The following is a 21096-nucleotide window of genomic DNA, read 5'->3' as shown; positions in this document are numbered from 1 at the left end:
TTATTGAACATTTATATTCATATTTTGTAGAAATTGGGGGCAATTGGGCCAATCTTTAGAATCAACTTTTCAAAGAGGGCCTCTACAGACGACGGAGATTCCAGGAACTCGTTAACTTCGGCTACACCGAAACTATAATACATTTCACATGTTCATTTTTTATAGCATAAAAAGATATAAAAATATCATTATCCTCATTATATTGTTGCGCTGCTTTTGATAAAAATGCCTGCCAAATTTCGGGAAGATACCTTGTCAAATAAAAAAGTTTTTCAGTTCAGTTTGTATGGCAGCTGTATGCTATAGTTGTCAGATATCAGCGGTTCCAATGAATGAGCAGCTTCTTGGGAAGAAAAGGACGTGTACATAATTTCAGAACGATATCTCAAAAACTGAGGGAATACTTCGCGTATGTACAGTTCGACAAACATGACTATATCGACTCAGCTCGTCAGGTTGAATTTTTGCGACTATCGTGACAAACTGAATATACTCTGTTTAGGGTTGAAAATGTAGAAAAATGGTTTTGATCTGAGCCGAAGCCTCAAACAATCCTTACCCGGTGGAAATCTAATATTATTATAGCGCGCTTTTATCCACACATCAGTAGTATCAGAAAGTAAGACAGAGTTAACTTAAAATATATGCGCCCTTCCCCTATAAATCTTTGCCAGTTGTACCAGATGCCTTTTTATGTGTATGTGCGTACACCAACAGCTGTCGATTACCATACAAGTCGCTTTATTGTTTACTGACTTGAATATACAAGTAGTTTTGTTTTTGTATGTTCATTTTTAATTAGCATTTTGCGTCATTGTTTTTAATTGTTGGGCTCCTATGTGTTGTCTGTCTTTATTGTCAGCCCTTCTCATACACAGGCATATGTATACATATATACATGTGGCATAAACATTTGAAACGATTTAATGCGCTAAAATGTTACGTATACGCCCCGGTAATGGCTTAGACGCTTGACTAAAGCGGATTTTCATTACATCGCGCTGGCAAAGATACAAAATTCACTTAAACACATATTCACTGAAACACATATGGCATGAGATTTAGTCTATAGTTGTATATAATGCTTGAAACGATAATTCAGCCCTCACAGGTCTTATGTTCATCCACTCATTCATTGCGCTGCTAACACTTCTTCATCACCTTTGTATTGCTCTTAGTCGTTTTTAGTTTCAATTACCGTCAGTGCCATGGTCAATGTTGCTGTCGCGCGCACAGCACTACAATGTGTTTTATTCACTCCTCTCTCCCGCCTTCCCCTTTCAGCTTATTATTTTTATTTTCTGCAGCTGACATTTTTGTTGCCGTAAGGATTATTGGTGGTGCAAGCAGGCACCAGCAGTTGGCATCTGCCTCCAGTTCGTGGGTCTTTCTTTGCTTCGCTTCTTCAGCTTCTTCTTCTTTGCGTGGCTTAAAGGTCGCCACATGCGGGTGCGAGGCTGACAAAGTCCATTCGGTGGTCTCGTCAGCAGTTGTTGCTTACCGTTAGGCAAATACTCTGCCATAATGTAGACGTCGATTAGGAAATTGGAAATTGGTTTTAGTGTTGCCGCTTTTTTGCACTTCTTTTTGCATTTTTTTTTTAGACACTTTCTTTCGGAATTTTGCTCCGGTTAATACTTTTGTTTCTCGGTGCGTGTATATGTAAATCGCACACAATTCAGTCAAAATAAAAACAAAAACAGCAACCCATACTTGGCGATTGCTGCAAATTAATATTGAACGACCTTTGACGCCTGCAGTCTAACGCTGGAACCTCAACTCATGCTTTCATACGTTTACACACATACACATACAATATGTCCGCAATAGGATATGCTGATAATCAAATGGAATTGCTGTGGATAGCAAAGTGAAAGAGGTGCTGGCTAGTGGTGGTGTAATATACTTAGCTAGCTCAATCCGCTTATCGTTGTGAATGCATGCCAGTAAATTTCCATGTACTTATTTACGTCTCTTTTTTATTTCCTTCTCGCTCAACAATTACTTAATATTGTGGTGGGGAAAATTTCGTGTGGAATACACTGCTGAAAAGTGAGGGGAGATTGCTTCTTTCATTTTTAGAAAAATTAAATTTTAATAACAGTATAATTAATAAAAAAATAAAATGTTTAAATTTTAGTCAACAAGTTATGAATATTTTATGCCTTATTAGATGTAAAAGTGAGGAAAAAGAGATCATAGAAACTTTTCTCATTTGTTTTTGACAATGTTTCCATAAACCAGTCTGCATAAATTTGTCTCTGAGACATAATTTAAATGAAAAAGGCATTCGTTAATATCGACGATAGTCTCTATAGCCAAGCTGGTTCTAATTTAAGGTAAATGCTTTGTAGTCGCATGTATGACCTCCTCTTTCTAATTGTCCGGATTGCTTTGATGCCATTTATCAAAATAAATGTAGGGTTCTTAAGACTTTAAACCTCTTTCGACAATTAAATGCAATTTTAATTTTTTTTTTCATTTTCTAAGCATTAGATTGATTTTTGACAAACGTTGTATATCTTTTAATATTATATGTATTTTCGACTAATTGCAAAGGAAACTGAAACGCCTTACTGGAATCGATATCTAATTGAAATTTATGAGCAAAATCGTTCGCAAATAATTTATGAGTCTTTTGTTCTTCTCGGTTGCTCCACTTTTTATTGAAAACTATCAAGTATATATGTACATATATACGCCATATGAGTGATTTATTCGTGAAGAGGTCTTTTTCTGAAACGTATTATTTTGCCACGATAGACCTTAGCCTGGCTAGGCTTTCTATCTTTCTATCTGTGCATGAATTTAATTGCATATATAATTTCTAATCTGGAAGAGTCGCTGCGGCATTTTTACATGGTTATGAGAAATTTAAGAACGTTCTTATTTACAAAAAATAAATATTAATCATCTCTTGGAAGAAAGTCGATTTCAATGAACGAAAAAAATTGGAAATATTCAGACCGACTTATTTAAAACTCCCACGACATTTTATTTTAAGCAATATGTTCGATTATGTAGCAGAAAATTTCGGTTAAATAGACTTACAATGAATGACTAATTTTTTCTATATGAATTTCAAAAAATCCCTTTTTTTTGCATATCTATGTACAGTAGCATACATTTTAATATTAGATATTCCCCAAAAAGTTTAAGTTGATTCGACAGAATATTGGAAAACATTTTTTAACTTTGTATAGTCAGATCCCACAACTTTTAAAGGGGTTTTTCGAAAGTCCAGAGTTTTTCGAAACAATTTGAAAATTTTATATGAACTTTTCAGATATATTTGTCAGCTAATGATGGAAGTATAAATCTTTTCACAAATAACAACATATTTTGGGAAGCCATTTTGTTAAAAAGCATTCATTTATTTTAAAAACACAATTTTTTTTGGTTTTATGTTATGAAAGAAAAATCATCCTCATTGTCAGACATCTTTTTTCAAAAGAAGATACGAAATTAAGGATCCAAAATGAATCACCGATCATTAAGTACAATAAATTCTGTAAACTTATTTATAAAATAAAATGCTTCATCATGAAATCCAAAAAATTTGCATTTTTTCTAAATTGCAACTAAATATTACCCCTTAAGTAAACATTTAGTTTCGTGGCTCGAAATATTTATGTAATTGATAATCAATGCTTTATTTGTTTGCTAGAGAAAAAAGAAATGTCTGTTGTAACTTTTTTCCAAACTAATATCAGACTATATATGTAGTCTTCCAAAATTTTGTGTTTAACAAAATGAGTGGAATTTCAATCAAGAATTAATTTGGCAAATGTGAAAAATAAAATATATGATTGGATTATCGAAAACGTTATTTTCTCTCAGTGCATAGCATACATAATCCAATATATGGCCACGTATGACCATATTGAATGTCCGAGAGAAAGCTTGTAAATGTTGCCTATTACCATTATGGTAAGCTGTGCCATTGCATTTGCACGATTGTCATTAACATTTTTACATGCAAACAAATTACAAAAAAAAAAGAAAACGAAAACGAAAGAGGAAACAGAAAGCATATGTGTAACCAGCAGACGTAGGACACAACTAAAAGGAAAGTCGGGGAATAAATGAAGTGAAATACACACACATATACATATGTACTCTGTGAGTAAACGTCAACCTGTGTGTAAGTGCGCCGGGATGTGTGTATGTGTATCTGTGCGTGCATGTGCGTGCATGTACGTGCATGTACGAGGTAAATATGGCCACAAATGACAGCAAAAAGGCAGACCAACGGGCAGTGGAAAACAGCATCTATCCGGAAAGGAAGGATACCGAGGAGCAGAAGGAAGTTAAGCCACATATATTGTATAAGTATGTGCGTGTGTGGGAGAAAATTTGAGTTGCTAGTGTTAAGGAGAAAGGTAATGTTTTGCTTGAGAATGATGGAAATGGTAGTGAGGAAAATGAACTGGCGTTAGTCAGCATATTATGGTGAGCCGGAAAGTGTTTGTTCGTCAAGCGTTATTGGGTAAATTGTGCAGGAAACGGGCATATACAAAAATTAGTATATTTATGTACCTACATTAGTATATACATATGTGTGCGTTTGTATGCATTTTTTGTAGCAAATTTACAAAATTGGACGTCTACATGTATTAATATGAAAAGTAAGCATGACAAGTGTAAAGCGAATATACGGTAATAAGAAATAGCGAGCCTATGATGTTTTACAACTAGAAATATTACCTTAAGAGGCACCCTGTGGAGCACTTTTGATTTTGTAGGTAAATCAGAAGAATCTACATAGATAAAACATATTTTCGGGATACAAATAAGCGAATCTTTTAGTAATATTTTAAAATTAGGTACATGGTGGCTCATAATTTATTTTTATTTTATAATAGCCGCAATTTTGATAGTGAGAGTATTGCTGAATGATAAGAAACCCCCCATTATATGATTGGAAAGCATTCAAAACATTTTTGAAATAATAATGGTTTGAAAATATCAAAAAGCAAGAAAAAATGTTAACCTCGGTTGCACCGAAACTGTAATATCTTTCAAAAATACGAGTACAAAATTTTCCATACAAAAACATGATTTTGATGTAAAGCTCCAATATTGGCGATTCCGAAAAAGGAGCAGTTAGGAAAAATTTTTTTTTCCATATATTTTTATCGCTAAATATTTCTTGCAGGGTATGCTTCTAAAGCCTCAGCCTTTTTATTTCACGACATCTGATTGTAGGTATAAGGAAAGTGTTGCCAACTTAACAATTGGCTAATAGAAAAAGTTGTATGCAAAAAGAAACTAAAGTAGAGCTTTTTTTAATACTGCCATAGTAGAGACATACTTACATACTTACTTATGTAGGTATGTAAGCACTTTATTTTGCATGCCAAGCTCTCTCCCGTCTTTTGTTTTCGTCATGCCGTGCAAATTAATTCCCGCTGAAACATGAGAAAATATGTGAAACGCAGCAGATTAATTGGCTTAATCAGTTCGTATTGCTCGTCGCACATACACACCCTGCGCCGAGTTTTCGTTAACCTTTACGTACCTCAACGGCATTGCATGCCAAGGCTTCTGTAGACGTATAGTTACATGGTAGGGGTAATCCAAATGTTGTGTTACATTTCACTGTTATTCGTCAGTGTTGTCAAAGTAATCTGAATAAGTTATAAATAAAATTGTAAATCAGATAACGTGACACAACATTCGCCATACGCTATTAAGTATTTGTTGTTGCTGTTTATTTTTCAAATTATTTCGGTATATTTCGATTTAGTTTTGTCGGAGTCAGATGCTGATTGACAGATTGACGTCCAGTATCTAACTGCGTGGAATAATGAATTCTGGTTTATTTATTTATTTTTTTTTTTTTGAAATTTCAAGATGTCAATAAACTTTCCCGATTACTTTAAGTTTGAGTTGAAGAGAAAAATATATTTGTAGTAAATAATTGCATGAAAAAAATCGACCTTTTCTTAACCTAGGGTTTTATCTGTACAAAAGAGTTATGGATTCGATAGCTCCTTTCTCTTTACAACATATTCTAATTTGAATATACTCCAGTAAACTCTTAACGAGGGCTTGGTCGGTGATTATGCATCCACCTTATAGTACAGACCTGACATCAAGTGATTACTTCCTGTTTCCGTCGATGGCGAATGATGCTGCTAGTGAAAAATTTTCCTAAAGGGAAGCTTTTGAGTATCGACTATGACAGCTTCATTATAAAATCTCCTTCAGAATATCAACAAGGTATCGAACAGAACCACCTATAACTACCCTCAATAAAGTCTTTAATTGAATGTAAAAATACTGGATTTCTATTCAAAAAACTTTATATTTTGGTTAACTCCACATTTGACATTGGTGGCAACTTCATTTGAAAGCAGTTTTAGTTAACTTTCTTCAAAAACTTTCTGAAAAGCAGCCTATATGTAATTTTCCTCAGTTATTAGTTTTTCGATAGTTGGCAATTCTATTCCAAAGCATTTTTCTGTAGGAATTTTTCGTTTTTGTAAATTTTAAGAGTTAGTGAACTTCAAATGAAATTAAGGCAAATTTAAGGCAATTAAAATTAATTAATTGTAGCTTTCTGCTTGAATTATTAATTCATTATTACTTCATTGACATGCCCTTCATTTTCAATAAATTTGCTAAAAATCTTTTGAAATTTCTTTTTTAAATATAATTGAGTGCATTGATATGTACATATCTCAGTAAAAATGTACTTGTAGAGAGTTCAATATAAAAATTCATTCAACGATGTCGAAAGTGTTGATTGCATTTTAATCTTTTTGCTGTTGAAATAACCCAAGTGGAAGTGACATGCTTTGAGAATGATAGAAATTTACAATGTTTTGCGAGTCAAATCAGTGATAATTGCATTTGAGGTGCCATTGCCATTAAGTAAGACACATTTGAGTTTTCGTGAAGAGAAATCATTCAAGTTTGGAAATTGTATATCCATAGATACCCAACTTCTCAAAATATGTTTATTATTGTGAAAACACCTATTTTCTGTACTATAAGTAAAAACTCCAATTTAAGAATAAACACCTTCCACATAACCTCACTCATCAGAACCAACATACATAGATGTCGCTAAGAAAATATAAATAAATATGGCATGCTGTTCCAACAGGGCAATTGCAAATGCTGAACTGTGATATGTGACTACCAACACACACCATTACACTTCATGCTCTCTCAGGCTAAGAATCCGCTCGCATAAAAGAAAATCGTCTACAAAGAGTTTCTTGAGAAATTTGCACATGAATCGCTTTACAAACACATACTCAACACAACTTTTGTCACTTGTAAATGCGTATGAATTAAATCCGTCACGCCAAGCTACGAATATTTCCAATTGATTTGTTGCCAATTGAACTGATGATGTGTGCACTGTCGGCAAAATGGCGCAATAGCAGAAAGGTAGACATGTGCATAAATGAAGGAGAAATACAAAATACAAATGCGATAAATCATAGCAGTTGTAAATATGCGCCCAGGGAGTACTTTTTGAGCGCCAGCAAGGATGCAGCTGTGCTCCATCACAAAGTGAACTGCAAATTTGCTGTTGTTGTAATAATACTGTTTATTGAATTTTACCGATTTATTGATGCGTCAAGTAAGATTGCTTGGCCATTTTTCAATTTATTCTATGCTCAGTTGTTAGTTGTTGTTGTTGCATTTTTGCTTTCATTAAACATTTTTTTGCTTTGACCAGCCTGAGTTTGCATTTGAGTACAGTGCATTGAGCTTCCAGTGTTATTAGTACACATTTGAGTTTATTGCTTGATGTCTGGGCATATTCGCAATTTTCCCATCAGTTGCTTACATTTTTCAATAAAATCAGAAAATTTTTATTTAACTTTTTATTTTATTGCACTTGATGAAAAGGTCAGGTTAGAATTTGAAGCTGCTTTACTGCAAAGTTGAGGTTATAAAGTTGTTAAAGAATGCTGACTTAATCGCTGAAGAAAAATAAATAAAAAAAAGCCTGATATGTACGAATGCAATTATTTTGACTCACAGAGCAAAATGTCTTGTCCTAAATAGACACGAGATAGGAGCTTTATTGACACAAATCTATGAATGAATAATTATTGTATGTTCGAGTGGTCTTTTTTTTACAAATTTGGTCGTTCATTTACGAAAAAAGTATTACCGATCAAAAGCTATAACATATTCTGATCTTTCTTGTAATTTGTGGACTCCATCTCAATAGAACTGCGCGAGCTTCGAATGTATTAAGCCTATTTCAACACACTGTTCTGATGTGAACCGTATTCCAGAAAGGGCATTTGGCATCGACCGGAATAACTGTTAGAGAAAAGAGGTAAGGTGTGGACAAGTTAGGCGGTGGGTGAGACAAAACTTCCCAGCCGTTGTTTTTCAAATAATTTTAAACCGGCCTTGCAGTATGAGGCCGAGTGTTGTCATAAAGGAAAATTAGTGTCGTAAACTGCGGGCGTTTTTCAGCAATCCCTCGCTTTAGTTTGCTGAGTCGTTGTCCGTAGCTGTCCTCATAAATGGTTTCACTCGGCTTTAGAAGCGTATAATACAGCACGCCTTTCTGATCCGCCCAAATTCCATTACGAATATTTATATTTGTATGTCAAATTTTTGCCTCAGTAAAGCTTGTCATTATTATTTAGAGGTTTTTGTTTAGGTATGGTAACTATTATAGAGCGAGTTCTATGCTTTAACCTCTGAACTCCCACTTTTCCGCTTTAATTGCTGACAGCTGTTAAATGTTATAGAACTGTATACCCTTTGACAAAATGAATTAACAAAGGAGTTATTTTATTTGACGGCCAAAAAAGGCAGACGGCTCAAGGAACAATCGCTATTAATCGTTTCAAATGCAACCCAGAAATCACGTATTCTTATGTATTTTACTTTTGCCAAAGTTTGTTTGCAGGAATTTATACATTAGGTGAGCCATTTCCCTCCCGTCTGGTATTTATTATTTACTTGATTTCTTCTTCAACTCCATTTTATGGGTCATGTCCAACATGTTTGACATGCAACTTCGCCGTGCGTCTCTTTAATATTCCGATGTCTGTGTGGATGTACGAGTACATTGAAGTAAGTTATGGACGCGTGACTAATTCAGACTCACTTCCCTTTTTCTCTCGGCTCATATCATAACATCAGCTGTTGGTATTTTTGATACTTTGTGTTTCATGACTAACGGTAATTAATGCCAATTGTCGCAAAGCAGCGGCATATGCAGTCCAAAAAAAGTAATCAACAACTGTTCCACATCAGACACACTTCATCAAACTTCAACCCCAAGCAGGAATGACCGAAAGTAACTCACTCCGATTAAGCGCCAGCAAACCAAAAGGAGCACAGCAGCGGCTGTCACAAGCTGGAAAATACGCATATACCCATGTACATAAATAATACAAACAAAAATTCCAAAATTGTTTGCATTTTTAATATACAGATTTGCCGAAAAGTAACCGGAAGCCTTGCCGTCACAAAAAAACAGCAAAATGGGTTCACCATTTGAAACCCCAAAGTCGAAGCCGCATTTTGCTTCACGTGCCATTTCTCGTATTCAACGTTTTTAATTTACTGATTGTGTGTGCTTTCCGAAAATTTTCGTCTAAATTATAATTTCAGCAATAGAATTCGAAAGCTCACCAAATAAAAATTAAATAAGGGCATAAAATATAGGAAGGAAAAAATTCTCATTTCGGGTTTTTAGGCAAAGTGCTTGAGAAGTATGTTTTTGTTTGGGAGAACGCTCGCATAAGAAACGGCAATAAAAAGTGGCGAACAAACAAAAATTAATGAGAATATAATTTCATGCACAACAAGCTTACCAGCATAAAGGAAATCGTTGTGGAAAAGTGTTGAGTGAGTTGGTATGGTGGGTGCGGAAAGAACCGTTCTGGCTTTGCTTTAAAGGGTAGCATTTGAAAAAGGAAGTCGGCCGCAGTGTTTGGGGGTTATTTCCTAATTAAGTTGTAGTAGAAGAGAAGGAGTCACAGTGGGCAGTAATTGGTGAAATTATGAGAGAACTTAATGTATGCAGAGCAGACATTTAATATTTAATAAATGGCGTATGATAATTAGTTAACGCAAATATGTACTGTAGAGGTTTTCTATATCCTGGATTCATGGAGGCTCATTCTACCATGAAAAATTTCGAAATATAAAAAACATATGAAAAGCATTTTTTTTTGGATTTCGGAGGCTGTATATAAAGACTAGAAGGCAGCAGACAGGAGATGGACCAATGTTTGATACGACTTTCTCACTAATCGTGATTTTTCTCTGAATCGTGAAGAGCTCTCGTAAATGAGTTATTTAGATTCCATAGCATCTCAAGAAATGTTCTATATTTTCTGTTGAATGTAGACTCTTATAAATCGACGAAACGCTTTGAGCCCACCACATATGTATTTAGAAGAAAGTATGTATGAACGGTTGAGAAGAAAGTATCTAGATGATTCCACCTCGCGTTCTTCTATTCAGCTTTGGCAGGTTTTAACCTTACTGCTTGGACAGTATTCAGGCAGAACGCCATAGCGGCATTATGAACCTTGCTAAGAGCAAATATTTCAGAGGACCTCTAGTTTACCACTTGGTACTGGAAGCTCAGAAATAAGTCTGACAGGTCTGCTTGCGAATATTTCATTTGATCACATTTATCTATACACGACACTGTTAATTCATAGTTGCGCTCTATCGCAGAAATTTTCGGTCGATTTTTCTGAGCAATTTAAGCTAAATAACTTTTGGTTTAATTTTTTTTTCACTTTACATTTATACTTCTAAGTTACCGTAAATGCAATAAACGAGCGATTTTCTTACTTTTTCGGGTAAACGTTTTTTATACGCGGCATCTTCATGTTTAATAAACATAATGAATACGTAATGGCAGAGCCAAAGTCCGTGACGAAGGACTGAGTGATGCGGTTAAAGTCAAAATTATTGTGCAAAGGACTTTAGCAGCGAATGCGACAGCAACAAATGAAGAATTATGTGTATGCGGATCGCCGCAGTGTGGCAGAGTGAGCAGCTGGGATGTGCACCGCGGCTGGCGGTGTCATAAACAACCATTGTAGAAGTACTCGTACTCGTACTTTAGGAAGTCGGGTTGATTGTTGGGTTTTCATCACTCGGGTCTATTGACTTGGTTCATTGCTGCTTCATGAAAAATTATTATGAGCTCGACGCAACAAATACATATTTATATTTTTTGGGTAAACCGAAGGTACTTGCTGCGTACGCGTATTTTTTGTAGCTCATTCCCTTTGTATTGGCAATGAGTTGAAGACAAACGTGCAAACACGCAAATGTCGGTATATTTTTTATGAATTACTGTTTTCGTTGTTTTTATTTTCGGTATTTAAATATTTTTGAATATGGTTTCTTGCTAATTTATGATTTGCCAGATAAGTAACGCGGCGGGTGTTCGACAACAAAAGCCTAAAATAATAATAAAAACCCTCCACTTGCTACGCAGCTAAAGTCGTTAAGGCTCCGAAAAGCTTATCATTCGTATAATTGGGTGTTGTGTATTTTTTATGGCGTAAATCAGCAAAACGAACGTTTAAGTGAACGAAATAAAGTCAAGTGAGAGGTTGAGAATGATCGAATAAAGCGTGAAACTGGCAAGTGAACACCAAAATGATAAAATCAAATTTGAGGTAACCTTTTATAGCGCCTTAATTGGTTTGTAGTAGGAACTACCAGAGATATGAATACTTACAGCTGTACTACAATTTACATACAATTTGATCCAACAGGGCTCTGATCAATAAATTTTGCCCATTCTCTTTATTTCATGGTTGGAAAATCAAGCGAATTTCTCAATGTCATCGCTTGGTCACATGACTTCAATAAGCCAATGCTACGACTACTCTTCCGTTCCCACGACAGTCGGGTTTACGTAACCGGAACGGACCCGGATTTATTCCGGCCAAGGACTGCCAACTGGAGAATTTCGACGTCACGCTTTGTAATCAGTAATGATGACTTGCGAACTTTACTCGACTTCATTTTTGCAAAAGATTCAGGTCTTCTGGTATGATTCTAACATTGACACGCTTCATACCCAAAACATTAACCAAAATGTTAAGTTGATTCATTAGAGATGTTGAGCTCCTCAGCTATCTCTCTAATGCCAATATAACGATATTTAAGCACTGTTTCTTTAATTTTTCGATGTTATAGCTATTAACAGAGGTGAATGGATGACTTACATGGGGCAAGTTTTCGATGAATTCACAAACTCCACTGGGTGCCGTGATGAAACATGCCCACGTTTCTCAAAAATTATATTGCTTCTGACTGGAAGTATGGATATTGCTGTTGATATAGTTTTATTTATTCAGAAAACAGTAATTATCTATTATTTTTATAGAGTGGTTTCTCTAATTTCTTTTGCATATGTTGTATGGGATAAACCACCCTGCCGTTTTCAGCCCCTCTGGTACACTGCTTTAATAAAAAGCGGTACCGCCCGGAGCTTTTAGCAGGTCGCATCCGTGGTGACCTGACATATTTTCCACATCCTCACTGTCCAACACCTACACACACACACCACACTCTTGTAATTTAATATTACCGCAAAGTGCTGCCATTTTAATTTTACTCTTTCAAATAGTTTTTTCTTTGCGTGTTTAGCAATACTCACACACGCACATATACAGGCTTGCTGACTCAGTCCGCGGCGTCCAGTTAAAATTTTTACTTTTGCGCACATCTTTCATTCTTTCATTTTTATACTCCCATTCGTACGTTTCACACCAAGGCGGGCGCTTCTGTTTTGCGGTTGCGAACGGACCAAAGTTAAGTTTCTTTTAATGAAGACATTTCACGCGCATAATGAAGCGTTGCACGCTGCCGACTGACTGGGCAAAGGAGCCGCCGTTAACCGCAGCGGAAACCACTAAACTCTGACGCGACCGCAAAACAAACATAATAACGCACATGTTGGTTATATTTGTGTGTATATATGTATGTCCATTAGCAAAGGCAGCCATAAAGTGGGTGTGTTTATGAGGGCGAGTGGCCGCACAATATTAAAAAAGAAACAAGTAAAAGTATGAATGCAATATGTAGATAGTTGGATATAGCTGTGGGGGCTTCTCACTTATATACCCTGAACAGGGTATATTAAGTTTGCCATTAACTTTTTAACACTCAGAATTAAACGTCGGAGACTTTAGATAAAAAGTTTATAAAATTATCAGTGGATGAAATAATTACATCTAGGATTGAGTCGATTTAGCTGAGTCGATTTAGCCCTGTCCGTCTGTACCGCCATCTGTGTGTATACGCGAAAAATACGCCTTATCTCTCCAAGAAGCTGCTCAACGTTGCAATCTTTCAACAATCTTTCAACAATCTTCAACAATAGTTCAGATCGGACCACTTTAATATATAGCTATCATGCATACTGGCATACTGAACGATTCAAATCAAGTTCTTGTATTGAAATTGTTTTATTTGACGAGATATCTTAAACTTGGTTACAATCTCCAAATATATTGTTTAGATAGGACCACTATATCTATATATGACCTATGAAACTTTTTTTTTTTTTTGTAAAGGGTATTATAGCTTCGGTGCGGATAAAGTTCTTATTTTTCTTGTTTTTGTTATTGTATAGCAAGGCCGTTGGCCCTAGTTTTTTTTTCGTTCTGCTGTGTTTCTTGCGTTTATTGTCTTACTGTATATGACCACAGCTTTGTTGCTCATTACGGCTGAATCTGATTTTTGTTTTTATTGTTGTTACTCTTCATGGCACAGTCTTTATTACTCCAGTTGGCTGCCAACACAGTCACAGCTGAGACGCATATAATTATAATTAAAGCGCGCCGCTGTCGGCGTCCACCATGACATCCGGATGCGGATACGCAAGCGCCATATTCTAGATATCATAAAAGCAAACTCATTTTCATACTCAGCTGCTTCTACTCTTTCCTGCTACCTCTACAAAGGGAGCTTTCAACATTCTTCTAAAGTCCTAACCCAACCGAGAGCTGTGCTCCATGCGCTGGTGTTTGCGGTTTGTCAGCTCGGTTGGCAGCCAGCTCGTTTCTTCGGTTGACACCACAGCGCCACATTTGCATTTAGCTGAAGTGTTGCTTTCTTGGCGTTATTATTTCATCGCTTTCGTTATTGTTTATGCTATTTTATAGTCTCTCCTATATTATTACATTGTTGTTTTTGTTGCGTTGCGTTTCGTTCGAATCTGTTTGATTATATGTAATGATAATTTTTTATTATCCTTTGTTGTGAGATAGCTTTGAGCTTAGAACTTTCGGATTTATACAAGTAAGATTTACACAGATAATTGAACTGAGAAGGCGCTATTTAGATGAGATGATATCTTAATAATATATTTGCATAATTTTGCATTTTTCATTTCACTGATAGTTATCTAACTTGGAGCTGGAGTGGCAATATTATTAGCTAATGTGTTGAAAACTCAAGCAATGTAAAAACCTTTGAGTTATTTCTGATATTATTTTAAAAGTAGTCAGTTGTTTAGCGGCTACTTGAAAGTAGTAAGGTGCTCCATTTGTCAGATACAGCTAATATAAGTAGAGTTATACTTCAAGCCACTTCAAAATCGAACTGTTGAGGCCTTCTAAAAGGTTTATTAATTATTTTGATTTTAAGAACTCTAGGAAAAGTATGACTTGTTCATGATAACTGAAGTGCGATACTTAAATTTTTGATTATACTTGACTACTCTCTTCATATTAAAAAAATTCTTAAAACTATTACACTATTTATTATTGGTATCAACAAAAATTGAATTTATTCGAAAATATTCAAACAGTTGGTCTTCTCAATTATTTTTTAACCATAAGCACTTTTAAAGCTCTTTTATTTGACACCCATATTGCAATAATACTGTACTCTTATTAAATTACAGTTTTTGAAAAGAGTAGTTTAATATAATTATTTTATACATTTTTTACCTAAAATTTTGAAACAGGGGACAACATATTAATTTATATATACATAAATATATATATATTGTTCTATATAGTTGAATTTATATCCCAGTACAAACATTTTATCATTTTAACAATCCGGCACAAATGGCAGCTCTGCAACAGCTGTTGTGCACAGCGAAATATCAAAATCAAATAATTGAAATATTTGGCTTCCGAAAAATTTGGGCGCGCGGTGTTAAAATGCTACTATCCTAAATATGAATAAATAACGAATTTTTTGAAGATTTTACACAATATAATTGAATTATATTTAGGTTATGAGTGTTAAACGTGTCTACTTCAATTTGTTAGTGGCGAACCGCGTTTGAATTGTCAACGTTGGCCTCCAGCGCTGGAAAAGAAGATACGTTAGCATATATTTTAGTTTGGGAAACCAAAGTATTCGAGGTAATTACGGTAGTGGTACTTTAGAGGTTATATCCACTTGCAATTTAGAAAAAAACTGTTTTTTTGGTGATTTTTTTTCATGTAGTACTATATGTACAGTATTTAATGTACTTTTATAACGGTAGATGCAATTTGAAACATTTTCGAATCCCGGAACCGACCTCTGGGAGGACCTCCGAAAAAAGCTGCCTGGCGATGAGGACGACTTTTCTGCTTATAATTATCTCAAGTTCAAAATATAAAAAACAAATATTGTAACAATAGATGAATACTGGCAACGATCGAAGTACTAGTCCACATTTGGATTTTTGAAAAAGTGATGGCTCCCTGAAAAAGACGAAACTATTTTTCGGATTGACTTCAAACTTACGGAGAATACTTTCAAATATTATATTATATATGTTAAATCAATAAATATAATCAAAAACAAAATAATATTTTTGACAATCACAAGTGGATATAATTTCTTAAGTGCTAATGAAAGTAAAAAGCGATTAAGTTAATTTAATTTCAAAAGAAAAAATTTAAATGTGAAAAAATTAAAGAAAAAGGTCAGTTCGTGCGGTCGTAAAATGAAAATCTTTACAAAAGGTGTAAATTTAGTGCTTCCATGCACAATTGGCGTCCATTATCCATAGAAATACACAATTATACATATATATTTATGTAGATACATATTTACGAATAACCTCGCTATATATAAATTTATAGCGCAAATAAATCGCTACTGATTCCATTTTATTAATAAAAATGGGTGTTAAAATTTGATATTTCAACATTGTTGCAAATAGTTGCTGCAAAAACAAAAATAGTACAATAAAATAAATATATATATAAATAAAAATATTGCCCAAGCGCAAAGGAAAGATACACAAAATATCATAAAGTAAACATGCAAATCATGTTGACCGCTCCATTTCTTCAACTATCGCTATTTACCCACAACTTAAAGTGGGAGAATCATAATTTCCGCCATGAAATTAGGTCAGAACAGAGTTAAGTTCTTAGAGAAGTGGAGACGAAAGAGCAGCCGCCACAGTTTTGTAACCAACGGTCGTGACACTGAACATCGAATACAGCAGCAGCGATAAGTGCAAATAAAGAGAGAGAGACGTATAGCAGAAGAGGCGAAAATTAGACGATAAATTCAAATAAATTGTGTTAATTTAACCGCAAGGGAAGTTTAACTTGAGCAAATGGCGCATAGCAGGAGCGGAAGTGAAGGTTGTGTTTAAGCCGAACGCAGTTTGTTAGCCACTGTAATGTGGCTAAGCGAAATGTCTAACTATGAGATGGCAAATACATATACATTATATAATATATGTATGTACATTTCAAGTGTCTGCGCGTGTGGATACGAGGTCAATTGTTGGCTGGCGTGTTGAAAGTTAGCGCTGCGAATGATGTATGGTCCACAAGGCGAGGCGCGTACTCGGATCCTATTTGAATCGTAAAAAAGCGGATGATTTAGAAATATAAAACACATAAATGTGGCGAAATTATCGCATGCCCTTTCCCGCGCACGCCGCTTCCAACCACCTCGCTCGGTCCGTTTTGTTTTTGCAGCACTTAAATTACATTTAGCATTGTAACAATTTGTTTTATTTATAATGAGGCATTTTGTATGCCATTGCCATGCTTACGAGTGCTGCTGTGGAGTGCATCGTTTGTTAGCTGAAATGGAGCGGAATTGGAGTGCCCGCTATTTGCATTGCGGTTGCGCTTAGTTGTGTTGCTGTGGTTGACGTAGAAGACCGCAAGGAAATTATAAATTGCAGTGACGTGGACTAATTTCTGTGATTCTTTTAGGAGTTATGGGGATTATATAAATATATCAATTTATTATACTTACTTTTAGAGAGTAGAACGCGTGCTTTAGATGTTTGTTAACGAATTATTTTATGTGGATGAAGAGAAAATTTCTTTAAGGGGTTATATCCATTTGCAAGTCCGAAAATATGCGTTACTTTGTTTCTTGTTTTTGAAAGAGCATTTTGTTTAATAAATAAATGATAATAATGTACATTTAGAGAATTTAATGTGCTTTTAAAATCGATGATTCATTTTGAAAAACCTGGATTTCTTGCTCCCGTAATCGATCTCCAGGAAGACCTATCTGGCAGGAAGGAAAAAATTTCTTCTTAAATTTACCTCAAATCTAAAAACTAAAAAATTTTGTTATTACTGTAGATGAAAATCAAAGCGCTTGTCAAAATTCTGAATTTTAACAAAATGGCGGCTTCCTAAAAGAATTCAGTTTTTGCAAAAATATTACTCTTCAGAGTAGCTTTAAAAATTGAAATTTTTAGCTAAAATCTTATTCCTTCGATCATTACTTGAAAAAATATCCAAGAAGGGTGTGTGTAATTTTAGGTCGATCAAATTAACCAATTCAAATTCGCTCATAACTCCGAAACTACAATATTTGCCACATCAACTTCAAGATTTCGGATATTTTTTTTCAAAAATATCTACATTCGATATACATGTATGAAAAAAAATCGATATTTTGAATTTAACTAGTAGGTATAACCCCTTTTAGGTACTAAGGTATGCGCGGTCAAAATTGAAACTTATGCCCAAAACTATGCTTATTTATGGTAGCTAGCAATGAATGAGAGAGAGCCAATACAAATCGAGCCATGAAGTTGATTGAGTGGTGATTGATTGACGAGGTGAGAGTCCAATTATCCAGTAAAGATGGGGTTGCTAAACTATTAAAATTTCTGTATCCAGACATTTAGTCTTTAATCAGGTCGTTAAAATAATTTTAAAGCTGATTAAACTGTACAAAAAGCATTTGTTTTTAATGATTTATAAAACTAATGGGATATCCTTATTTTTTGCGCTATTTATTTTCTGTGGTTCGAGGACGAAAAGTTTTTTTTAAACTTCCGCTTGAAAATGATTCAGCTTCAAATCCTTCATTATTGCATTTCTTGCTTAAGAATTGAAATTAAAATTTCAATGCTAAATGATATAAAGTACAAAAGTCAGCTATTTTTATTTTAAAAGCTTTCCCTATTTAAGTTTGCATTAAAATTATTACTACTTTATTTGTAAATGCTTTCATAAAATTCCAACTTATGACTTCACGTCGCTTAACAAAGTCAACACAAAAGAAATAAATCATAAACTTAATCTTATTCCTGAATTATGAACCGAAATCCAAAGATGCACAAAGTAATCGCGCTATCAGCACAAACAATATATTTAACTAAGCGAAGACATTTATTAAAATCAGCATGAAATGTTTACAAACGCTAACCGAGTAATAAAACGCGGAATTTATGTACTTTGACTGCTAAACAAAAGATTAAGAAGAATGATGCAAAACTCCAAGGGGAAAAAAATTAAAATGCTGACTGTCACCTGTAAATGAAGCCAGAAGCGTGAATAAATGATATTTACATATATATATAATCGAAATGTAGATGTTGAGCAACTTGAAGGCGCGGAAAACGCACAAATAACTTGCGAAAAACGCCATAAACCTTTGCATAAATCATAATCAACATTGAAACGTTTGTATGGAAGTATAAATCGTCGTTCTTATTTTCTAAAGACACCAGCCGTCATATTGTCCCCCACTATTAATTTCTTTATATCGCACGCCATTTTCAATGTCAAAAAATATACTTCGGCGCACATCCGCTTTCTACGCAGCTTCGCATCGTCTCCAGAAACAATTACCGAATGTCACCGCCAATATTGACAATGAACATTGCAAGCACCGCGTCGTCTCTAACCTCTTTGTTGGCTCTTTGTTTATGCATCTTACCTTCCCGTTTGCTTCTGTTAACATCGCCGGCTTTGATAATTTGTTTTTTGTTTTCAGTGTATTAAATACATATCATTATATACTACTGTTTCTTCAACATTAATTTACATTGTTTTCCTTACCACCTTAAGAGCGTCAACGAACTAGCGCCTTCTACCTGCTTGCTTCATTGTCGCTCCACCTCCTCCCTAAAATTAGTTAACAATACTGTTTATGGCATTTATATGTTTTGTTCCTCGTTAATGTATCTATTTAAGTGCGAGGAATTTCCTTTCGCAGTTTTGGGATTGCTCTTTATACTTGTTCTTTAGTTCATAATTGTATCGGATTTGTTCGTTCATCTTCGATAACACTACTCGACAAATCTGAAGGAAAAATTTCCGACTGATGTGCTAAGATGTCTGCGGGGGTATTTAAGGTGTTCTGATTACGAATTTGTGTTCAAAAATTTTCCATCGCGTACAGCTATTTTTGTCATTTCAGTAAATGCTGGTTGTTTGACCTCTCCACCGCTTGACTACAACACAAAAAATTAGCTAGAAACTGCACAGTCGCTTAAACTTATTTAGATATCATGGAATAATTATAAAAATACCTGAAAACTGTCTTCCCTTTGCTGGCTGGCAAAATGCTAAATCGAACTAGCAACTGGTATAACCCATTTAGTTTGGTATAATATAACAGAAACTGTTGCAACTCGCCAAAGCTTGACACAAAATGCCACGAATCAGAGCAAAAATAAGCGGTCATTCTAGGAAACAAATTAAATTTCTAGCCTGAAATAAAACTGAATGTAATTTGTTTGTTCAGACGCTATGGGAAAATAAATATATACATTTTAAACCCAACAGCTATCTTCCATAAAAGCAATTTAAAGCTGATATTAACCATTTTTCCAGTTTAATTAATTACATATATAAAATCGGATTAATGTGAAATAGGTTTTATGTAAACTTCGAGCGTAAACCAAATTCACTTTAAATTATTATAATTTTCGTTATTAAATATTAATTAACGCCGCCAAAAAAATTTTACCACGCAGATAAACTGCATGACGGGTTGCCTGACACGCGCATACATTGCTATGGTATATATGTAGACATAGTTACAGTAGAGTACAAAAAAATGTGATTGAATAGATATTCAAATAATATGGAGATGCTTTGGTAACCCTGCAATCTTTCTTTATCGGATAGTTTTTTAGAAAGGTCTGTTAAAACCTGTTAAAAACCATTTAAGATCTATCAACGAAACTTGCAAGCTAGATTACAAAATGATGACTAAATTGGCGCTTCAAAAAATAAAACTTGTCGGTCCAACACTACACTGCGATTTCCTTAGTCCTTTAGCTTATCACTCCTTCCTGTTAATACTAATACCTAAGTACCGAACTAACCAATTATTAGATTTTACATACATAAGTTTAATAAGAAAAAGCTTTAGCTGGTATAACCCAACTATTTTAGGAGGTTTATGTAAATAAGCTCTGCTAATTTTTACCGCTTACTTTTTAATATCAACATTTTAAAATCTAAACTTTCTAAACATATTTGTTTGATCCTAATATTTGTATACTTTACTATACTTTAGCAAATTCTACTGCCGAACTATAATTATTCCAGATTTGCTTACTTTTAATGCTGTCGGTATTATTTGTAAGATAATTTAGTTGATTTGTGCTCTCTTCTGTAGAAAAAAAATTATGAAATTTTTTTGTCCGAATTATTTTATACACCACTGTACACTGGAATGAGCAAGCTCATGAATGCATGTATGCTCGTAACATAATTCTTTGCGTTCTATGAAAATCATATTCATTACGATTTTCCGGTATGGTCGGTTACTTTGGCTGGTTATTTTGCGTATTTCAAAATGGCATTTGAATAGTTTATGCGTGACCACAAAGTGCGGGAAGGTATGCGTGGTCGGCGTGTGTAGCAGCAGTGAATGAATAACGGA

General features: G+C 34.6%; 1 protein-coding gene across 1 annotated transcript in view; it reads left to right on the top strand.

Annotated features, from left to right (window-relative positions):
• LOC106614761 (streptococcal hemagglutinin) overlaps window positions 1–21096 on the top strand; it is a 256841-nt gene that overhangs the window by 9530 nt on the left and 226215 nt on the right. The window lies entirely within an intron of this gene.

This window comes from Bactrocera oleae, chromosome 4, assembly GCF_042242935.1.
Source record: "Bactrocera oleae isolate idBacOlea1 chromosome 4, idBacOlea1, whole genome shotgun sequence".
NCBI classification, from domain to species: domain Eukaryota; kingdom Metazoa; phylum Arthropoda; class Insecta; order Diptera; family Tephritidae; genus Bactrocera; species Bactrocera oleae.
Note: the sequence above shows the minus strand (reverse complement) of the source record. Positions and strands in the feature narration are given on the sequence as shown.